We start from the raw sequence: 23,947 nt of genomic DNA, 5'->3' as shown, positions 1-23,947 counted from the left end.
TCCACGCTTCTCACAGGCAGGGCCCTAGATAACTAGGGGCACAGCCAGACAGGGCAGATGGGGCCGTTCTGCTTAAAAAATAAATCGATTTGCTTCTTTTCCGAGTTGACAGAAGAGCTAGGCGCAATCGGCTGAGCGCCTGGGGACCACGTGCATGACCTGGAGGTAAATCGGGGACCTGGGAGAGGCAGGAGACCTAAGGGGAAGTTCCCACCCGGCCCCCTCTTTCCCCTCCCGCGGGGCAGCGAGCCGACACTTACTGAGGGTCTGGAGCGGGGACCACCAGGTCTTCAAGCCGAGTAGGCTGCGCCCCTCGCCCGCAGCCGCGGGACCCGGGACTCTAGAAGGGGTTTCCCGGCATGGCCGGCGGGAGGCGTCCCAGCGCGCTGCGCGCCCTCTACTGCCCGCCGGGGCCGGGGACACAGGGAGCGACCACAGCGGGACTCACGGCATAGCCCGGGTGGTCTCAGGACGGGAAACGGGGAGGGGGGTAGGGTGGGAAGAGCCCGGGGACTCCTAGGGGGGTCACGGAGCAGCCGGGTGCGTCCCTGCATATTGCGCGCCCTGCCCGCTGCACCCCCACCCCCCGACGCGGGGAGACGGGGGAGGTGCCGGGTTACTGCGGGCAGAGCAGCCTCTCTGCCGCCCGCGCCCCCCTAGAGGCTTCACGCACCACCAGCCGGGGCTGCGAGGCCGCTCGCAGCAACCATTTGATTCCCTCCCTGCTCGGCTGGGCCACCACGCACCGCCCCCCGCGCGCCGCGGCGCCCGGGCCATCCTCTCCTTCCAGTCCCCGCGCCCCGCCCGCGCTCCCCGGGCAGCCCCCGCTCCCCTGCACTTGATAACGCGCTTGTCAAGACTGCTGAGTTGTTCCTGACCTCTCCCCCGCCGCTGCTAATTAAGGCTCCGCCGTGACAGTTCAAGTGCCGAGCATCAAGTTTGCAGAACCAAAGCCTCTAATTGGGGCCGCTTTTCATTCTCCATCCCGCAGGCTGGGGGCTCCCGGACCTGGGCACCGGCGCATTTTTCTTTTGTATTTTTCATCACGGAGGAGGAGGGGAATGGGCACAACCCAAAAGATTGAGGTGTCCCCAGAAAGGCAGCCCGTGGCCACAAAGCACCCCCAAAGAGGCTGGTCCAGCCCACCTGACACCCCTCCTAACCCAGGGTTCTCTGAGCTCCCGCATGAGGGCTGCGTAGAGCTGAACCCAGCCTGCATCGGCGGCTGTAGGGGTGTTCCCTCTGCCCCTCCCCAGCCTCCCCCTCCACCCCTATCAATGCATGGCAGGGAGGGCAGACAGGAAACTGGCGCCGGGGATGGAGGGGGTGTGTGGCCTCCGCATCTCCAGCCCAAGGTAGGGGTTCGGTGCCAATACCCCAGCAGAGCGCAGTAAGGACCGCGGGTTCGCCAAGCCCCACCCCCAACCCCCGCTGAGGTGTGCAGAGTCTGCGGCCTCCCTCCCCCATCCGGGGCCTCTCCTTTCCAGATAAGTGCTGGCGAGCACCAAGCTCTTAGAGACTCTTTCAAGCTGCCTTTCTCCTCGCCGCCCACTAAATCAAGCCAGGCTGAGAGCCACCGGCTGGGAGGAGAGGGAAGGAGGGGCTGCTGGCTCCCAGGAGCTAGTGGAGGGGGCGGAGGAGGGCTGGGATGAGAGTATCGGGAGAGGAGAGGAGGGGGGAGGTGCGCGGAAGGCCAGACCCTGGGGGTGAAGAGCGGCGCTGGGAGGGCACAGCAGCACAGCCAAGGCCTCTCAGAGCAGAATCCTGGTGTTGCACGTGGGGGAGAGGGGCTTCTGGAACCTCAGGCTAACACTGCCCACCAAGCCCGAGAATTCTAGGAGATTCTAATTCAGTAAGGGGGGGGCATTTTTAGCCACCCCCCAGGTGACTCATAATGAGTCCAGTTTGGAAAACAATAGCCCATACCTGTGGGTTTCAAACATGGCTGCACATTAGAACCACCTGGGACGCTTTTAAAACCTGTGCCCCTGCCGCTCCCCAGGCCAGTAAAATCACAACCTTGGGTGTGGAGATCCAGGTGATTCTTAGGTGCAGCCACAGTGGAAAACCATTGTCCTAAGCCAGTGGTTTGCAACCAGAGGGTGTCTGTCCTCCCCACCCCCCAAACACCACCCAAGGCACCTTTGGCAAAGCCAGAGAGCAGAGATAGCTTCAGGTGGGAGTTGTGGGGTACAGGGGAAAGGGGAAATCTTGTGTGGGTTTGGGCTGATTGCCTGGCTTCCCTGGGCTCCCTCATCTGTAAACAGGGCGATGAATGCTTGTTCAACGTTGCTGTGCAAAGCAAATGCTCAATACAAAACAGATGGGCTGGGGAGGAGACACAAAGTCTTAACAACAACTTGCCCAACGACACACTAAACCTGCAGAGCCTGTTTCCTCATCTGTACAATGGACACACTGGATTAGACAGCCTCTTAAAAGTCCTTCTACCTCCAAACCACCCCTTGGTACCAGTTAATGGATCCCAGCCAAGTCCAGCTAAGAATAATCCCAGCTCATGGGAAGTGAGCACTCTGGTCTCGCCAGGGTAAAAGGGCAGCTGGGAGCTTTGTGCTCTAAGCCCCTAGCAGCTAGCAGGAGCAGGGTCGCTAATTACAGTTGTCCAAGTAGTTCACTGCACAAGAACACCTGGCTGAAATGGCAAATGGGAGTTGAAACCCAGCCCTTGCTCTGCTCATCAACACACACCTAGGCCTGGAAAGTGGTGCTTTCTTCTCATTTGCACAAGGAGCTGTATGCTAGTAGCTCTGCTAGGGAAGGTCTGCTACTTAATAAAGCCTGTCCTTCTGGCTCCAAACGTATGTCCGAGGGATAGTTTCCCCTTCCACTCTGAGAACACAGATTGGAAATTCAGCCTCCCAGAAGGACCCAAAAAAACCCACTGCCGTCCAGACAATTCCAACTCATAGGGACCCCACAGGCTTTCCGAGGCTTTAAATCTCTATGGAAGCAGACCGATACACCTTTCTCCCATGGAGCCACTGCCGACCTTTCCATTAGCAGTTGATCACTTTAACCACTGCACCACCACGGTGCGTTTTCCCAGGAAGGACACCGACTGAAATTCAAGTGACAGGTAAATGACTGACAACCACTCACTCCTGGGTACAAGTGTAGGCAGGATAAAGAGGGGCACATAGGAGGGGAAAAGGAACAGGGACAGCATTCAGGGTTGGCAGGTTGCTGTTGTTGTCACTGTTAGGTGCCCTTGAGTTGATTCCAACTTACAGTGACCCCATGTGGTTTTCTAGGTTGTAAAGATTTCAGCCTAGGAAATGCTATGGGGCAATTCTATTTTGCCAGGTCTTTCTCCTGCAGAGCTGCTTGGTGAGTTTGAACTGCCAACCTTTCAGTTAGCAGCCAAGCATTTAACTGTTGTTGCGCCACCAACCCTACATAAATTCTGCCTACTTCCTGACTTGGCTCTGGATGCCATATTTCCAGCGTGAATAAGTACTGGCATCATTAGAAGTCACAAGGTAAGCAGAAGATGAGTGACTGTATCACACACAGCAGCAAACAGGCATCTTCAGCCCCTCCTTCAGGCTCAGAGAACAAAGGAGCCAGAGACCAAAAATGATAAAGACTTGGGGGAGGGCATGTTGCTTACCCCCACTGAGATCTGAGAGCAGGTGCCAACATTTCTCCCTTGGCAGGGAGCTGAGAGCTTCCTTGCCGAAGGGCAAGTGAATACAAGACTCAGAGTTCGGGGAGCCAGGATGCCAGAGGTACTCTCTGCCCAGATGGAGGTTCAGCAGCAGAAAGAGGAAGAGGCCCTGAAATTACTTTATTCCTCCTCTAGCACGACAGTTTTCAAACTTTAGCAGGCAGCACCATTCCCTGGAGGTCTTGTTAAAACAATGCTGGGTTCCACCCCCAGCATTTCTGATTCAGCAGGTCTGGGGTGGGGCCCAAGAATCTGCATTTCTAATAAGCTCCCAGGTGATGCTGCTGATTCAGGGACCCCCCCGCCTTTGATAACCACTGCCCTAGCAAGGTTCTTGCTATGCAACATCAAAGGCCCTTCCACTGGGCCTGGCACATAGTAGGCCCTCAACGGGAGTTTCCCCTCTCAGCCTTGCTCAGTGCAGTGAGGACCGTCTCTCCATCTGGGCATCCTAGTACCTGAGGGTCAGCTCCTGAAGAGCAAGACTCCGTCTCTTCTCTGATGTCCCACAGCCTCTAGCCGGGAGCTAGGCCGGTTTCTAGAATGGAAGTTGGCTCAGATGGCAGGTTCAATCCCCTGAACTCTTGGAGGCGAGGTCAGAGAAGGCTGCAGGTACAGCGAGTGCAGAGGGAGGCCAGGGGCAGATGGTGGGATCTGGTCAGTAGAAGGGGGAGGCAGCCTGAGCCACGGCTTGGGAGACGGGCCAGAAGGTGCTGGGATGGGGTCGCCTCTCTATACCTCTGTCTCCTCATCTGTAAAATGAGGCTAATAATAGTTATCGCCACCACCCATCTGTCAGTGTGGGGTACTGTGGTGGCTTGCATGTTGCCGTGATGCTGGAAGCTATGCCACCAGGATTTCAAACGCCATCAGGGTCACCCATGGTGGACACGTTTTAGCAGAGCTTCCAGACTAAGACAGACTAGGAAGAAAGGCCTAGTGATCTACTTCTGAAAATTCGCCAATGAAATCCCTGTGGATCAGAACAGAATATAGTGCGGGAAGGTCAGCCCCCTAGGCTGGCAGGCACTCAAAATACACAGTGGCCACAGCAATGGGCTCGAGCATACCAACGATCATGAAGATGGAACAGGACTGGGCAACATTTCATTCTGTTGTACATCGGGTTGCCATGAGTTGGATCCAATTCTATAGCAACTAACAACAGCTACTTGTCATAGTATGAAATGAGGCCTAGAGTAGGACCTGTCAGCATATGGTAAGTTCTTAATAAATAGCAGTTACTACTATTATTTAAAGGAGCCATAGTCGCATGACAGTTAAGTGCTCGCCTGCTAACTGAAAGGTCGGTGGTTCAAACCGACCCAACGGCTCCATGGGAGAAAAGACCTGGTGATCTGCTCCAGTAGAGATTACAGCCTAGGAAACTCTATGGGGCAGTTCTACTTTGTCATATACGGTTGCCATGAATCGACTCAACAGCACACAACAATTATCATTGTTATTAGTGGAAAGTGGGGGCGATACTGAGCCTCAGGTCATATCCTCTGGGCTCAAAGGGCACAGACATGCTGAAGCTGGATGCCTGCAGGGTCCCAAGAGAGCAGCCCTGTTCATCAGGGAGGTGGGGAGCTGTGTCCACATGGCCTTAGCACCCCGGGGTCCCTGGAAGGAGCCTGGCCTTGCCCTCACCCTGGTCCCACATGCCGAGAGCCCATGGTGGCCAGGTCCTAGAGTGACAACACTTCTTATTGCCTGTGAGGTCTGCTTCGCTGACCCTCTAACAGGCAGGAAAGAAACCCAAGATGACCTGTACCCTCTTCCCAGGTCAGAGGCCACCAGAGGCAGCCACTCCCTGAGGGTAGCCAGATTCCCGGGAGTTGTAGACAGTGGCAGGGCAGGCAGTGAGGCCCATCCCTGCTTCCTGGGTCAGGAGAGAGAGCTCCCACCCCTCCTCCCACCCTGGTCTTCCTGGCTGGGGTCCTGACCTCCAGATAAGGTCTTCAGGTTTTCTTCCTCTCCCATTCTTATCTAGCTGTTGACTGTACAGTCCCTGTGGCCCCAGGCACACCAGCTGCCCTCTCTTTGGGGATCAGGGAAACGCGGGGGCGGTAGGAGCCCCCCTGGCTGGCAGCCCTCTTAGGCACCCACTGCTGAGTCTCATTCATCAGAGTCTGGGAAGAGGAGGTGGAAGAGCCCTTGGCCAGCTCTCTCTGGCTCCGCCTCACAGGAGGGACTGCTGTGACTCAGCGGGAAAGGTCTGCTCTGTCCTTGCTCCCTGAATGGCGTCTTCTTTCAATAACACAAAGTGCCCATGGTCCCTCCTGGAGGCGCCACTGTCCCTGGTGGTGGCAGGTGGGGTGGGGGATAACCTGAGGGCCTGGTACCCCTCAGGGGCTAGGTTCCTACACAGCCTCCTAGAAGGCCTCGGACACCAGCCCCATGCCAATTTTTCCTACCCAAGATGCCAGATTACTCTTCTTTAAATGCTACTTTAGTCTTTTTCTGGAAGCAGAAAGAACAGAAATCACACACACACACACTCTCTCACACACACACTCTCATACACACTCACACACTCACACTCTCACATATACACACACCCTCTCACATACACACACACTCAGACACACTTGACAGGTAGTCGACTACCTCCTCCCTGTCCTTGGGTGCTCTGGATTTGCAGTGGGTTCCTAGTCGCCCCATGTGGCCTTCAGGTCATAGCGGTGGCGTGAAGGTGCGGGGAGGTATGCTGGAGGTAAAAGAAATTCAGAAAGTCAGAGCAGGGACTGGGAGGCCAATGGTGATAGGACGGTGTGGCTGGGGCTGTCACTGCTCTGGGACAAGCCACTGGTCCCACTGCCTGGCCTTGCCACTCGCACTCTCTTCTCCCTGAATGCCCTGGCTCCCTGTGACGCTTCACCAGACCCTAGTGCCCCAGCTCCACCAGTCTCCACTCCAGACAAAGATAACGCTGTCCTGCCCCTCAACGACCCTCCTCCAAGCCATCACTGCGTCACTTCTGTGGACGCTAGTCTCCTCTCTTACATAAGAGGGGGTGTGCTGTGGACAGAGGGGGAAGTGAGCTCTCCCAGTTCAAATCCGAGCTCTGTCACTTATGGACCATGCCTCCCTGGACAAGGTATTAACTCTTTGAGCCTTGGTTTCCTCATCTGTAAAATGGGGCTAATCCATGTACCTCGAGCACAGGGTTGAATTGAGGATTGTTGTTATTTTTAGGTGCTGTCGAGTCAATTCCAACTCATAGTGACCCTATAGGACAGCGTGGAACTGTCTCACAGGGTTTCCTAGGCTGTGATCTTTACGGGAGCAGATTACCAGGTCTTTCTCCCATGGAGCAGCTGGGTGGGTTTGAACCGCCAGCCTTTAGGCTCACATGGGTTAATGTGAATTGGTAAAGTATACAAAGCGGGGTTGGACACTACCGGAGGGATCACATGAGTACATCTGTCCCTGGAAAGGAAGGGCATTTAGGACAGGCGATGGGTAGGTGGCACGACTCCACTCCTCCCAGCTGTCAACCATTTTCACAATTTTTAACAGCTCGACTGAGATACAATTCACATCCCATACAATTCACTCATTTAAGCATACAGTTCAATGGTTTTTAGTACGTTCACAGTTCGGCAACCGTCACCACATTCCCATGACCCCACACCCATTAGCCATCACTCCCCATGCCCCCGCCTAGCCCTGTTGTTGTTGGGTGCCACTGAGTTGATTTTGACTCACAGCGACCCCAAGTGACAGAGAACTGCCCTGTAGGGTTTTCTAGGCTGTAATCTTTACAGAAGCAGATTGCTAGGTCTTTTCTCCTGTGGAGCCACTGGGTAGGTTGACACCACTGACCTTTCGGTTAGCAGCTGAGCACTTGACCACAGTGCCACTGGGGCTCCTTTCCCCCTGCCCTAAAAAAAAAAAATGTACTTTCTGTGTTTATGGATTTCCTATTTGGACGTTTCATACAAATGGAATCATATGCTATACGGTCTTTGTGTCTGGCCTCTTTCACTCAGCATGATGTTTTCGAGGTCCACCCATGTGGCAGCAGTATGAATCAGTGCTTTGTTCCCTCTCAGGGCTGAGCGATGTTCCATCGCATGGTATTGGAGCCATCAATTCCTGGTGACGCCGACTGCATCTCAGACCAACTGGGGCCCCAACTGAGGCTCTGCTTGCTATCATATGTTTTCCATCCAGTCCCCCATCTGAGTATGGTGCATAAGTGGGGGCCCTGCACCCTGGAGCCTGTTTGAACCCCAGCTCCATGCTGAGCATCTGGATGACTTCACCTGAGTCCTTTAGCCTCCGAGCCTTGGTTTCCTCATCTGTGAAGTGGGCTTAGGCTGCCAAGTGAGCTCAGACCAGGGGAAGGGGGTGCGACCTCATTTTGCAGATAAGGAAAATGAGGTCCAGAGAGGGGAAGGCACTTGGAGCAGGGTTGCATGTGAAGCCAGGACTACCCCATGCTCCCAAACATCCATTGTCCCCCCTGGGCTTTCAGCACGTCTGAGCATGGCCTTCAGGGGCTGCCCCCTCGGCGTGGGGGACCGAAACCAGCCGAGCTTTTAGTAGCTGGGGCCAGAGGGTCACCACCTGACAGGGTCTGCCCCATCCTCATTAGAGGCCCTCCCTCCTCAGCCTGAGGTGGGGGCCCCAGCCCTCAACGAGCACCCACACCCCTCACTCCGTAGCTAATGCACTTCCTACTTCCAGCCTCCCCCTCCTGATTAATCACAATGCTCAAACTCCCAGTGTGCACTGCAGTGCTCAGTGCAGGGCCCTCTGTGAGCTGTGTGAGCTCTGGAGTTGTCTGCAGTCTCCAGTGTCACAGAGGAGGGAAGGGGGCAGGAGGCTGGGCCAGCTGCCTGAGGCTCCCGGCCACTAAGACATTTTACAGCAGAGATCCCCTAAATGGGCCCATCGGGCCCCCTATCCACTCAGTTGTGCTCATGCCAAACTCTAGAACCTTCATCCAATATGGGACATGGAAGGGGCTGGTTTGCAGTGTGGTCTCACCTACTATCACCACTTTATAGATGGGGTCCCAGGCCTACGAGGTCATGTGACTCATCCGAGGTCACACAGAATCCAGGCCTCCCAGGTTAGGGTCACACCTGTGTGGTCTGCCCATGGGAGGTATTCATTTCCTGTGGCTGCTATAACCAAGTACCACAAAGAAAGACAACGGAAATGTATTCTCTCACAGATCTGGAGGCCGGAAGTCTGAATTCAGGGTGTCAGCAGACCATGCTCCCTCCAAAGGCTAAGGGGAAGGTCTTTCCTAGTCTCTCCTGGCCTCTGGCAATCCCAGGTGTTTCTTGGCTTGTCTCTTCTTCTCTTTTTTAAGGACACCACTATGATTGGACTGGAGTCCCTAGGTCATGCAAACGGTTGGTGTGTTTGGCTGCTAACCAAAAGGTTGGAGGTTTGAGGCCACCTGGAGGTGCCTCAGAAGAAAGGCTTGGTGATCTATCTCTGAGAAATCTACGACTGAAAACCCTATGGTGCACAGGTCTACTCTGACACCCATGGAGTCACCATGAGTTGGACTCGATGGCAAATGGTTTGATTTGGAATGTATGACTGGACGAGGTACATATGACTCCATGAGGTAGTACAACTGGATGAGGTACACACGGCTAGATGAGGTATGTATGACTGGATAAGGACTCACCCTACTCCAGCATGACCTCGTGTTAACTGATAACATCCTTAAAGACCCTATTTCCAAACAAGGTCATGTACACAGGTACTCAGGTTAGGACTTCAACATATCCTCTTGGGGACACAATTCAATCCACAATGGTGGGGGAGGGGGGTACTTCCAAAACACAGAGGCAAGGGGAGGGTGGATAAAAAAAAAAAAATTTTTTTTTTTTTTTTTTTATAATTATTCCCAAAACACAAACCCAGAGCAGACAAAGACCCGCAGTGCCTGAAGGATAAGTGTGGGGGCACCAAGCAACTCCCCAGCCCCCACACCGGTTTTGACTCATCCAGCACTAACAGCACGCCTGGCAGAGGGAGGTGCTTGCTGAGTATTTGTTAAGAAAACAAATGGGGGAGAGAAACCACCAACTCACTGCCGCCAGGAAAGACACCCAGAATTCTGCCTACCCGACGTTTCTCCCAGTGAGCATCTTTATCAGGGTCCCTTGCTCAAATCCTTTCTCAGGATTCCATGAGCCCTTTGGGAGGAGACAGTCTTTGCATGGGAACCGCCTGCACCCATGGGAACCTGGGTGAATCTGGGCAAGGAGGGTGACGTCAGGGACAGCACCCAATCTGGGCTTTCACAAGGATCCGTTCCCTCAGACCAGGGGTTGCAAGTTACACTCACCTAGGGAGTGTTGCGTAATCCCAGTGCCCTGGCCACACTCCCAAATCAGTTAGGTCAGAATCTCTGTGGGTGGGGCCTGGGCATCAGCATGTTTAAAGCCTCCGGTCTGGTCCTCTGAGCCACCAGGACTGGAAGCACTGGGTCAGTGGGAGGGGTGGGTGGGTGGCCCGAGCTCCCCTCTGGACCAGGATCTGGAGCTCACCATTGATATGGCTGCTAATTACCTGTTCTCCACCCCCTCCCCCCCACCATGTCTCAGCTTGTGAAAGTTAGGTAAATAAATAAATAACCTCTCGCTGGCAGGGCCATGAGGCACCATCAAATTAGGAATGCGTGGAGTCAGACAGCTTGGCTCTCCAGACATAATCGCTCTAATTGCAGGCCTTGGTGCAGGCCAGGGCAGCAAACCGCTCCAGCACTCACATCCATTTTATTAAAACCCCATTATCCGTGTGGGCCACAGGTCTCTCTGGCAGCTTCAGCCAAGTTCCAACCAGAAGCCACTGAGGGATGGTCGCTCTCTGGTGGGGACAGCTCTTGCGTAGGAGGGCTCTCTGGGAACTGGGGAGGGAGGTGGAGGCCATGTGGCCTGTCCAGAGAAGGACTGCTCAGTTTCTTCATCACTAAAATGGGACAATAACGCTACATAAGTCACGTTATGTAAGTTGTTGAAGAATCAAAATACCAATGTTCATAGCAGTGCCATCCACAATGGCCAAAAGGTAGAAACCACCCAAATGTCCATCAACAGATAAATGGATAAACAAAATATAGTATATACACACCAAAACAAAACAAACCTGTTGCCATTGAGTCAATTCTGACTCATAGTGCCCCTATAGGACAGAGTAGAACTGCCCCATAGGGTTTCCAAGGAGTGGCTGGTGGGTTCGAACTGCCGACCTCTTGCTTAGTAAGCCAAGCTCTGAACTACTGCGCCACCAGGGCTCCAATACACACCCAATGGAATATTAGTCAGCCATAAAGAGAAATGAAGTTGATACAAGCTACCATGTAAATGAACCCTGCAGACATGATGCTCAGTGAAATAAGCCAGACACAAAAGGCCACGTATTGCACAATCACACTTACATGAAATATCTAGACTAGGCAAATGCATAGAGATAGAAAGTTTATTAGTAGTTACTAGCGGCTGGGGGAGGGGAAAATGGGAAGGTATTACTTAATATGGAGTTTCTATTTCGGAATGATGAAAACATTTGGAAATAAAGAGTGGCTATGGTTACATAGCATGCTGAATGCAATTAATGCCACTGAAATGGTTGCAACGGAAAATTTTGTTAGATGCATTTTATCACAATTACAAAAAATACACAAAGTAACCACCCAGATGTCCATCGGGCAGACAAATGGACAAACAACTGCGGTGGGTCCACACACCACTCCCCAGCAATGAAAAGGAACGAACTACTGATACATGCAACAACTTGGATGGATTTCAAACTCATTGCGCTGAGTGAAAGACGCCAGACACAAAAGTCTTCATACCGAATGCTTCCAACTACACGACATTCTAGAAAAAGCAAAACTACAGAGACAGAAAGCAGATCTGTGGTTGCCAGGCAGGGGGAGGGGGGAATGACTGCAAAGGAACAGGAGGGAATTTTCTGGAATAGTGGAAGCGTTCCACATCTTGATTGTGGTGCTGATTTCACCTCTGTGTACATTTGTGAAAACTCACCAAGTGGTAGACTTAACAAGGGTGAATTTTATTGCATTTAATCCTATCTCAAGACACCTGATTAAAAAAAAAATACAAGGTGCTTACAATAGAGCTGGGCACACAGTAAACCCTGTGATGGGTGACTGGGGGCAGGTGTGCGGTTCAGGCTCTGGACAAAGGGGCCAGAGCGAGATATCACTGCGACTGAGACCCTGCCTCTCTGGGCTGGCCAAGCTGGGGGGCACACCTTGTATTTCTCTCCTCAGAGCAGGCACAGTATTGTGTTGTCATCATCAGATTCTCAAGGTGGATCTTCCAATCCAGTCCCAAGATTTTACAGATGGCAGGATCAGAGGGATCAAGTGATCTCTCCAAGGTTACACAGCTGGCAATCCAAGCCTAGGCCGGCTGAGTTCGCAACCACTACATTAGCTCCCTCCTCAATGGTTGCTGGGCAGGAAACAAGGCCATCAGGCTTCATGAGCCTTCTCCCAGAAGTGAAGGGAGGAGCTCCACACAGCTCCTGTTTCCAATCCATCAGACTTGGCAAGTTTTCCTGGCTTCATCTGGGCCTGTGGAAACTGGCTTCTCGAGTGACCCTGTGGCTGAAGGTGGCATGGCAGGGCCTGATCTGGAAGCCAGGCTCGCCCTCCCCATCCAGGGCTCTCCCTCCTGGCTCCACGGTGCCCAGCCTGGCTGCAGGCCTCTGTCCCTGAGGCTTCCCTGCCATCCTCTGTCTTTGTATTCCCGGGCCTCTCTCTGCCATGGGCATTAGAGGCGCTGAGGCTCAGAATCATCTAGAAAAGACGGTTAGGCCAGGAACAGCTGCCTGGTGCCCCTGCGAATGCCTCAGATGTGGTGTGCCACGGGAGCCCAGAGCCAACACACTGCCACTAGGTGAACCAAGCCCGCCATTAGAGTCACAAAGACCAATTAAAACGAGAGGAAAAACAGCCTCCTGTCCTCCAGGGCGCCCGGGCAGCTGCTCCCACTCCCACCTCACCAGCCCCACGGGGCGTACCGGCTGCCTTGCCTGGCTGGCTCCCTCTGCACCCGGCCACCTGCCTTTGACAGAGTCAATATTGACGCACCCGCTGCCGTCTTCTGAGCCCGGCTTTGGTGTGGGGAGGCCTGAGGGGGCGGGAGGCAAACAGCTCCCGGATTTTCAACTCAATTGCTGCGAGGAGAGATGAGAAATTGCCTTGCTGACCCAAAACCGGAGTTCACAGCTGCACTTCATTACTGATTTCTCCAGGAGGCCCTGGGAGAGGCGCCCGGCCAGGGAAAGGCTCACCTGTTAACAGCCGCGGCCGCCTGCCTCTGTCATAAGCACGTTGGTGGTTTCCGGCCTGGGCTGCAGGGGCAGGCGGCACAGGGTGGGCTGCCAGCCGTGCCTATCAAGCCCCCCCCCCCCCCCGCCGGTTCCTCAGAGGAGGAAGGGAGGAAGGGCACCAGCTAATTGGGCAGGAAAGAGAGGAAACAGGCACAAGACTGGATTGTGCTTTTTAGAAGGTACCAGAAGGCGAGGGGCACGCCTTGCCCCAGGTCCTACCTCCTCCCCATGGATTTCAAGTCCACCTGGCTGGGCTAATGTGAAGATTAAATCAGACGGCATGGCTCGGTACACAGTAGGTACTCCATACGTGTTCCTTCCCCTCCTCCCTCGCACTCGGCTCCTCCGTGCTTATAAAAAGCCATCGCTCAATATCTGACAGTTATTTAAAGAGCAAAGGGTCTTTTAGGCCAGGGTTTTCCACCCTGGCTGTACATTAGAATCTTTGGGAGAGCTTCTGGAAAGATCCAGAAGTCAGGGCTGTACCCAGGATTCCCGAGGCTAGGCTCAGGTGGCTCAGTTCGAATGTGCAGCCTCAGGTCATCATTATCTAGCGCTCGATACCTGCGGTGTCCTTTTCCAAGAAGGTCGCAGGGATGCAGTGAGTGAGAGCCCAGAGCAGGTTGGAAGGAGGAGAAGACCCAGGCAAGATTCCACCCTCACTAGCCACCAAGCAGCCCTGCCTTTCCTCGAAGTTGTGCCTTGCCCTCTGCCACTTGAGATTTGCAATACTGCCACTGAGACAGCAGGCTCTGAGGTCTCAGAAGCTGCCCTCCTTGGGAGCTGGTAATGAGAAGCTGTGTGATGCTGAGCAGGTCACTTAACAGAGGACCTTCACTGACGAGCTGGACGCTGAACCAGGTTCTCACAGGTGTGCTAGGAAGGTGCCCCAGGCCCAGCCTCATGCCTAAAATCCTGTCCCATGTCTTCCAAGTGCTTTGTGGTCTGGGGGCAAACGGGGTTTCATTTCAGTTTGCCACTTGATACCTGGCTGATTTTCAGAAAGTTCCGAGCCCTGCAAAGCCTCAATCATACCGTCTGGAAAATGGGAAGATGCACCAGCCTCCTGGGTTTGTTGTGAGGGTGAGAAGAGGAAAGGGGCTCAGAGAGCCTGGCCTAGTGGTAGGCAGAGAGCCACCCTGTGTCCTTTCATCCTCACAACAGGCCCGTGAGGCTGGCTCTGTGAGGAGCCCCATTTTCCAGATGAGAAAGCCAAGGGCTGGGGAGGTCAGTTGCCCAAGGTCAAGTGGCGGAGTTGGAATTTGAACCTTGAACTTTCAAGTCCAAACTCTTGGCCACCACAGTGCTCATGTAAGTCTCCTTCCAGTGCCTTTTCTTGCCCTGTGTTCTCCCATGGGGCCACTTTGGCCTCAGTACAGCCACAGCTGGTGATGCCAAAATAAGAACCTTTGTAGGGAGACAGGGCACCTCACAGGTCCCCGGGCCATGAGAGCAGGCACCTGCCGGGTTCAGGCTGCACCATTCTCACCAGAGCCCTGTCCTGATTTTGAGGGGGAGACTGGCAGGCGAGCAAACGGGGCAGGGGTGTGGTGTCATGCAAGTCAGTGCCCAGGGCAGGCTGCTCTTGTGTCTTGGCTAAAAATAGAGAGGCCCGGTCAAGGCACAGCTGCAAGCTGGATACAGCATATGGAGGCACCTGGCTTCATGCTGGGGGAGCTGGGGAGAGTGTGGCTCCCAAAGCGGGCTACAGGGTGGGGTGCGGCCCTGGGAGAAGCAAAACAGGGGGTAGATGGGAAGAGGGGGATGGTGAGGAGATGGGGAGAAAGGTAGAAAGGGATGAGAGACGCAGGCCAGACCCTGGGAGGGACCTCAGGGAGTGCAGATAACAGAAACAGGCCCACCAACACACAAGAAGCTAGGGGTCAAACCCAGGCCCCAGCCCACATCCTGCACCTCTCTTTCTTTGTGTATACATCCTCGGGCCTAAGCATGGGGCCACCAGGGCTGGGCGGCACACAGTAGGCCCTCTATGCTGAGCACCAACTTAATAAACCAAAAAAACCGTTGCTGTCAAGTCAATTCCAACTCATAGCAACCCTACAGGACAGAGTGGAACTGCCCCATAGTGTTTATAAGAAGTGCCTGGTGAATGTGAACTGCCAACATTTTGGTTAGCCACCATAGCACTTAACTACTATGCCACCAGGGTTTACACCAACTCAGTGGCCATCTACAAAGCCAGCCCAGAGCGGGGGTGGGGTGGGGTGGGGGGGCAGTGCACAGAAGGCCCAAGCCCTGCCTCTAGGCCCCGTTTCTGTCCTTTCACTTACCCCGAGTCACAGGGATCTATCTGGTCATCTCTGAGCCACAGCAGGATCACAGGCCTGTGGTAGGCTCTTGCAAACGAGGAGATGTCTAACAACACCAGGAGCCTGTGGTGCCCACTCCATGCCAGGCTCTGGTCCAAGAGCCTAAAACAAATCATCTCCCTTAAGCCTCTCAATGACTCTGTGGGTTCACTTAGTATCTCCACTTGACAAGTAGGGAAACTGAGGCACAAAGCCCAAGGTCACATGGCTGCTGATGTTGGTTGTATCCAGGGCATTGGCTCTGGAACATCTTGGCATCCTTGGCAACCCGGCCCTCCAGAAATGCACCCTTCTTCCAGATCTGACCCCAAATAGCTCCCGCCTAGGGGGTGGTGGGGCAGGTGTGGCCTCTGGAAACAATGATGATGGTGGTGGTGGTGGTAATGCCAACAGCTAATATGTACATAATGCGCGCCGTATGCACGCCAGGCACTGTTCCAAATGCTACACACAGCCACCACTCAGGAAACCTCACCAGCCTGCTAGGTGAACGCCATTGTTAACCCATTTCACAGATGGGGTGCCTGCGGCCTGCCCAAGGACATGCAGCAATTAGGTGTCAGTGCCAATGGCCCGGCCCTTCTACCTGGCAACCCCACCAGCTGTGAGACAAGCCCCTAGTGGCATGGGTGTAAGGGGCCAGCCGGGGGCCTCTCCCTCTTCCTGTGGCACTGCTGCCCCCTCTCCAGCACGGCCAGGCCTTGCAAGGGAAGCAGAAATCTATCGTTAACACCATGCCAAACCCAAAGTGGCTGCACCCGAGCTGCAATCCAATAAAAGTGCGACTTGTCTATTTATCATCCTCGGGGCTTTTTATCACAGTGCAGATGGCTGCTACCTTTGGAAGGCTCAGCAGCTCACTGGCAGCCGCCCGCCACGCAGAAGCTTAGCTCAACAGAATCTGTGCCTGCACCTGTGAGGACCACAGGGCCGGCTGCCTGGCTCCCGGACAGGGGCCGCTGCGGGCCCACCGGGTCATCCTCACCTCTCCCTGCTCAGTGCACAATCCTTCCCTCCCCTCCTCCATTTGTAGGCTGGTGGCTGATGACACAGGTAGCTAACACGCTCCCCCCCACCGCTGTGCTGGCAGCAGAGGCAGCCACACCTGGTGTCAGGACTCTACCCCACGTGGCAGGCGGCTCCTGGGAGGGAGGGAGGGACAGGTGCTGCAGGGCACCACCCCATGCGGGGCTGGGGGCGTGCAGAGGGCGAGGGGCCCCCAACGTAGGGTGCAAGACCAGATGCCTGGTGCCAGGCAGCTCGGAACAAGGGGCCCCATGGGGCGACACCAGCAATTCAGACTGGAAGATAAAGCTGGAGATCAAGGGTGCCGCATGCCGAGAAGGCAGCAGCCTTACAACATGTGTGTGCCGGGGGAGCCTGAGGAATTAGAGGCTGCGGCAAGATCATGGGCGGCAGAGGCGCACCTGGGCTTCCTGGGCCAATGTCACCAGTGGAGAGGACAGAGGGGAGGGGGCAGCGGGACCTCCAGGAGCCTCCAGTCCCACATCTGACACATGGGGTCACCCACACCACCTCTGAGGGCTTGGAGGGAGGTATCCAGTAGCTCAGACACAAGAGGTGAGGGCTATCCCCCTAGATGCTGGTTCCAGTCCCTCCCCAGCAGCGACAGGGCTGTGCCCAGGGGAGGCGGCTCTACTATCAACATGAAGCCCCAGCTGCAGCATATGTGTGTGTACGTGAGACTGAGTGTGAGTGTATATGACTTGCACGTGTCCATGTCTGTGTGTATATGTACATATGAATGTAAGTATGTGCTCATGTGTGTGCAAGAGTCCACCGTCGCTGGGAAGCAGGACCCTGCCCAGCCTGTGGAAGCGAAAGGGTGGGGTAAGCTCTGGAAACCTGGGGCAGCAACCGGGCACTGCCAGCTTGCAAGCCTCGATCTTTGCCCGCTGGGCTGTAGCCCTGGAAACAAAACAACAATCAGAGAATAACCCCCTACCCCAGGCTTCCCTGGCTGTTCTGGGTGTCGGCTCTCCAAATAAACTGTATTCGGCAGCTGTCAAAACACGAGGTCTTCTGCACCACACGCCCAGCTGGTGGGCACTGCCGAATGGGGACAGGCACCGCACATCTTGCCTCCCCTACTGGTCACCCTGACAGAGTCCCTCCGGCTGCCTGGGGACCCCTCCCCATGCGTCATGGCAGCCAGGGGCCTTCTGCACGTGTCCTTTCTGGTTGTCAGAGGGTCCTTCCAGTGGGCACTGTCATCTTTTCTACAGCGGAGGAAGGGAAGCTATAGTCAGAAGGTCAGGACACCTGACTGTCCCCCAGCCACCTTGCCCCATGGGGCTGCCTAGGTCAGAGCCTCCTCCTCTTCCAAAGGCCAGAGCTGCTGTTGGGAAGGCGGGTGGCTGGAAAGGCGTATGTTTGTGCTGTCTTCCCATGAAGTGCCTCCTCCTCCTCCCAGGGAGATCACAAACCCAGCAGTCCAGTGCCCCAGGCCAGGCTCTTGACCTTGTGCTCCACCGTGCTGTCCCTTGGAGCAGCAGTATCTCTCCAGATGAGACTCAAGACCCATCCGAGTGGCGGCATCTCAGGCCCACCCCACACCTGCCCACGCCAGACCTGCTCTGTCACAACTGTGTTTCTACAAAGTCCAGCAGTGTGATTTGTGCCCATTTAGGCTAGAGCCGATCCTCAAGGGAGCAGCCATGTTAGCTCACCTGGCCCTCAAGGGCACGGCACAGATTCACCCACTGTGCCATAGCCGTCTACCATGGTGAAAAATTCTGTTACAAGTCCTTACTAGAAACAAGCTCCTGGGGAAATCCCACCTGTGTTCCATGGCCCTGTTGGGCCCCCACGACTGCTCCTTGGTGACTTCAGCACCGGCACTTATGTGGCCCTGAAGAAATAAAAGCCAGAGGGGCTGTAACACAGTGTGATCAGCATCCACTCAGGGAACCCTGGCCAGCTAGACACACCAGGGACCTTTGACCCCAGCCAAGGGGAACTGGTATGGTCCTAGCAGAATGACCTCAATTCTCATAGAGTCCACTGAAGGCTAGCAGCTGGGCCCTAATTTTGGGGTGGCTGAGAGAAAGGAGGTGCAGGGGTTGGGCCTGGCTGCCTATCTCCTGCCCTGGAAGACTCATCTCTGGTAAACATGGAAATCCTGGAACCTGAGGGGCACAGCGCTTCTCCCAGGTAGTGCTCAGTCCACAGCTTGTCTCTGGGCAGGCAGAAAGAGCACTATGTAGGGAGTGCAGAGGCCTCAGATCCTGGAGGCTATGATTCTGGGTGATTAGCTTGAACAAGCTCTACCTGCAGCTATCCCTCTTGGAATGCCCTGAAGTATTCCCCCAGACCCCAGTAAAGCAGAGGTTTAATGGACCCCTGATCCTCACCTCCAGGCCCTGGTGGTCCAAACCTGCTCCAAGTCACCCCTTCATTCACTCACACATTCACTTGACAAACCTTCAGAGCTCCAGGTGCTGTGCTGGGGATATTGTGGTGGGAAGTCCATTTGCTTTGGGCTCGCTTTATAAAGGAGAGGCAGACAACAAAACCCTAACAAACATGGGCTGTAATATCAGGAGGCAGTAAGACCCGGTCCAGGCAGGCAAGACAAGGGGAGGGTGCTGGCTCCCCGGGTGAGGGTGGGAGGCAAGTACCCAGCGAGGAGAGAAAATCCATCTGAAGCACAGGAGAAGGCTCTGTCCCCTTGGCTGGAGCTGGTGGCACTGTATGTGAGCAAGTGTGTGTGTGTAGCTCTGTGTGTGTATCTGTGCCTGTGTATGTCTCTGTATATGTCTGTGCATCTGTGTGTCCATCTGTTTTCACCTGAGTGTATATCTGTGTATACATGTATGTATGTGCACATATATGTCTGCAGGTCTGTGTATAACTGTGTGTACACATGTATCTGTGCATCAGTGTGCATGCCTGTGTGTATATCCACATATGGTCTGTGTGTCTGTGTATACCTGTGTGTGCATATGCATGTCTGTCTGTATAGATGTCTGTGTTTGTTTATATCTGCGTGTTTGCACATGTGCCTATACGCCTATGCATGAACGTACGTGTCTGTGTGTGTGTGTCTGTGTGTGTGCAAGAGAGTCTTCACCAGGCAAGTTTGGACCCGAAGGCACATCAGAAGCCCACCCCCCAGTGACAGAGGTCCGGAATTACAAAGTGCCTCAGCATGCCGCCGTGTGTGTGTGTGTGTGTGTGTGTGTGTGTGTGTGTGTGTGTGTGTGTGTGTGTGTGTGTGTGTGTGTGTGTGTGTGTGTGTGTGTGTGTGTGTGTGTGTGTGTGTGTGTGTGTGTGTGTGTGTGTGTGTGTGTGTGTGTGTGTGTGTGTGTGTGTGTGTGTGTGTGTGTGTGTGTGTGTGTGTGTGTGTGTGTGTGTGTGTGTGTGTGTGTGTGTGTGTAGAGAACAAGCGGGAGAGGGGAGGAGAGAAGGAGACGGCATGTTTTCCCCCTCCTGGCGCCTCCAAACAAAGTACACCCTCTACCTCTCCAAGCCCACCGCCATCTGTCTCTCCCCCCGCCACACTTGGCCATTTGAGCCAGTGCTGGGGGGCCTCCAACCTCCCAGGCTGGGAGAGCCAGATGGCAGGAATCAAGGCCTCATCTCACCCGAGGGAGGCTGGGTGCCTGTGGCTGCTACCCTCGCCCCACAGGCCCCTGGCCTCACCCTGCCCCCAGCCACCTGGGTCACAGGGCAGGACCCACCCATACCCTCAGCGCCTCCTGGCTGTCGCGACCCTGGTCCCTAGGTTCCTCTGTAATGGCCTTTTGGAGCCGCAGCATAAATCACCCTGCAGGCCAGGCCCGGGTAAGGGAGAAGACCCACACAGTAGCTGCCCAGCTACCTCTGCCAGCCCTGGCTGGGGCCTCCAGGGGCCAGGGAAGCTGGGAGGATCCAGTGCTCCCCTGGGCTTAGTGGGTGATCTCAGCTGGGTCCACTGCACAGACAGGCATCTCTCCTAACAGGGCCTGGGTCGGGCACAGGCCCATACCTGCCCAGGTGGCCCACATGGATGCAGGAAGGAGGGCGCACCAGGTGCCTGAGCCAGCGGATTGTGCCAGGCTGGTTCTGCTTCTTCCTCTCTGGACACCAGTTAACCCAAGAGCACCTGCAGATCTGGGTTCAGGGTCCAGCCCTGCAGTCATAGCTGAATGACGCCAAGCCCCTCATTGCTTCAACTGTGAAAAGCAGGCAGCCACATCTATGCTGCAAGGTTCCTGGGAGAATTCTCACACAGTATCAGTCACTCATGCAGTCATTCAACAAACAGATGGGAAAGAAGCTGTGGTTACACCACACACGTCTGGAACAAGCTGCTTGGTTTGAATTCTGCTCCCACTACCTGCTGTGTGAGCTTGTGCAAAGAAGGGACTTAACCACTCTGGGCCTCAGTTTCCCCATCCACAAAGGAGATAATCCTCCTAGGTTGTTGGGAGAATTAAAGGAGGCAGCGCTTACAACAGTGCCGGCATCCCGACATCTCCATAGGCCAGCTGTTATCATTTACTGAGGACCAATGGGCAGGCCTGGGGGTTCCAAGACCAGCAGGACAAGGGTACCCTGTCCCTCTCTCCTCCCCAACCCAGCCAGGTCCTGCCAGGGTCCCTAGGTGGGGTTGTCCACGCATTCACTCACTCACTCATTCATTCTACAATGGGGGATGCACAGATGAATGAAGTCCCCACTGGGAGCCCACAGTCTGATGAGGGAGGCAGAGACATAAACACAGAAAGGCAGGCAGTGCCATGGCTGTGGAGGACAGACCACCCGGCCTCGTTTCCCTGACCTGGACAGGGCTGGGACAACTTCCAGCGGAGCAGACTCTGGAGCTGGGATAGTAATAGAGTAGCTGTGCTTTAGCTCACTGTGCTCTGGCGTCTTACATACATACCAGACTCACTCCCCACATAACCCTAGGATGTGGGGCAGGTGCCATCATGATGAGGGAAAGGAGGTTCAGAGAGTTTCTGTGAGTTGCCAAGACCACACAGCCAAGGGGTGTCAAAGGAGGGTTGGAGACCACCCCTCCTTGACTTGTGGCAAACCAAGAGCACATCTCCATGCCTACTTTACACATGGGGAAACTGAGGACCAGAGAGGACAAGGCAGGCCTGGAGTGTTGGAGGCAGCCATTGCAGCACTGGGACTGGAACCTACATTCCTTCCCTGGTAGACCCCCTGACAGCCCATGCAGCGGCCCTTCCCTGCCCCCTTTCTGGATGAAGCCCACTGGGTTGTGCAAACAGGCGGCTCTAGGGGCAGGCTGTAGGTGCTGACTCCGTGGATGTCATTACTTCCTGATTTCTCCACCCTGGCACCACACGGCAGCCTCACGGTACAGCAGGAGGCCCCAGGTCTCGGCAACACTGGCTTTCTAGAAACAAAAATGAGGGGGAAAAAAGGCTTCCAGGAGGCCGTTCTTGTATTTACATGTGAAAAGGCCTCCTCGGCACTCCCACTCCTCCCCCACTTCCTCTAGGGGCGGAGAATTATTTGGAGGACTTGCTGGAAGCCTCCGTAACCCCACGCTCCTCCTTGAGGGAGAGGGCGGAGGATGACCGCGGGGAGGAAGATCAGCTGGCGGGGGGAGGGGGAAAGGTGCTGGGGAGCTGGGAGGCTGCTTCCTTGTCCGCCCCTCTTAATGGGAAATTTCATGGGTGTGGTAATATGTGAGCGCAGCCGGCTGTGCCCGCGCCCCCTGCCCCCACCATCTGCTCTGAGGCCAAAAGTCGTCGTTAACCTCCCCCCACTGCACATCCCTTTTTTAAAGCAGATGTCTCCTATTGATGAGCTCAGGGTTCGCCCCGCCTGTCCCCACTGTACCGGGGCCTCCCAACGCGTGGGGGCTGGCGTGGGAGAAGGAAACCCAGCCCAGCCCCGGCATTTGGGCTCCCATCTCAAACCCTGGGAAGGCTGCGGCGTGGGGTCCCAGCCAGGAACCAGGCGATTGGCCAGCGCCCATGGCCCTCCAGGGTTTGGGCTGCGCCCAGCTGGCCGGCTTGGGGTGACAGAGGCTCTGGGGCTCCCTGGGAGGTCAGATCCTTCCCCATCCCAGCTGCCTGGCTGCTGCATCAGCACTTTAACCCTCTAGGCCCAGAGTTTCACTTCTCACCCTCACTAGGAAAGGATGCTCCTTTAATAGAAAAAGGTGCCCTGCTGTCAGCGATAATCAGTCACAGGGATCCCGGGTGGCGCCCTGTGCCCCTGCATTCCAGACACAGAATTATCCTAGCCACCACAAGCTTTGATCCCACATCAACAGCTGCTGGGACAGTGAGGTTCTCCAGGGAGAAGGTGTGTTGACAAAATTGCACTAGTGTCAATGACTGGGCTGAAAGACCTGGCTAGGAGCAGGCTGAGCTATTTATCATCTGCGGCTCCTGGATTGTCTCCTAGATGATGCTTAGGGAGCAGGAGGGGGCCAAGAGTGGGTGTTCTTTGGGAGCCATATTATGTTACAGCAATGAGACTGGGGTTCCTTACTCTGCTGTTAAATAAGTTCCATGGCTGTGGCAAGTCACTTTCCACCTCTGAGTCTCAGCTTCTGCCCTGGCACAGCAAGGAGTGGGGCCACAGCCCTTCACACTCTGACACCGGAATTCACTCTGACCCTGGAATTTCTGCTAAGGCCCGTCTCTTCTAATCAGGGGCATGAGGAGTTATGTCTCTTTCTTTCCCTCACAGAGTCAGACGTTTCCGTCCTTCCTTTTACTCATCTAACACCCGTTTATCCATCCAATCATCTACCAATCCAACTAACTTCTATTCATTCATCCAACCAACATCTATTCTTCCATTCATCCACCCAACAGCCATTCATACGTCCATCCATCATGCATCCATCCACACATACATACGTTGATCCAACCATCTACCCAGTTCCATCCAACTAGCCGTCTACCCAATCATCCATCTTCCATCCGCCTATTCAACCACTCATCATCCACTTATTTTTCCATCCATTCTGCCATTCAGCTATCCATCTATCAGACATTCATCTGGTAGGAGACAGATACCAATGCCGGGCAGCAGGGTCCCAGAACTTCTCAGGAATCAATAGTAAGTGGGCAGCAGAGGGCACCAGGGGTGGCTTGCAGTCATGGTCAGTGGCATCTACCAGGCTTCTCTCCCTAAGACTGAAAGAGACTTTATCTGTAGACCAGACAATTTGAGATACAGGGGAAAAAAAAAGGGATTGAAGCACTGAGGTCAGACAGATCTGAGCTATTCAAATCACAACCCTCTGCTTTATTATCTGACCTTACCCAGGTTACTCAACTTCTCTGAGCCTCAGTTTCTTTGTCTGTAAAGTGAGCATAAGATCTGCCTTAGTAGGGTTTTGTGACGAGTAAATGAAAAGCAAACGACAACATAAACTAAATAAGAAGATATATGGGGGTCATGGTTGGCCCAAGGGTTGGTGCCTAGGTTGGTGCCTGAACCTCCAGGAGCCCTTGAGTGCCCAGAAACTCTAAGCCCCACTTCCAGTGTCCCCAGTGAAGAGTCTCTGGGGGATTGTCACCATCTGGGCCCCACGCAGATCTGAGAAAGTACAGATTAAACATGGGAACCTTCCACTCACAGTGCC

At 54.7% G+C, this 23,947-nt stretch overlaps 1 protein-coding gene across 5 annotated transcripts in view; it reads right to left on the bottom strand.

Annotated features, from left to right (window-relative positions):
• The window catches only part of GSE1 (Gse1 coiled-coil protein), a 446,848-nt gene that overhangs the window by 209,392 nt on the left and 213,509 nt on the right, over window positions 1-23,947 (bottom strand). The window lies entirely within an intron of this gene.

This window comes from Elephas maximus, chromosome 21 (assembly GCF_024166365.1).
Source record: "Elephas maximus indicus isolate mEleMax1 chromosome 21, mEleMax1 primary haplotype, whole genome shotgun sequence".
Classification (NCBI taxonomy): domain Eukaryota; kingdom Metazoa; phylum Chordata; class Mammalia; order Proboscidea; family Elephantidae; genus Elephas; species Elephas maximus.
The sequence above is the reverse complement of the archived record's forward strand: the minus strand, read 5'-3'. Positions and strand labels throughout refer to the sequence as shown.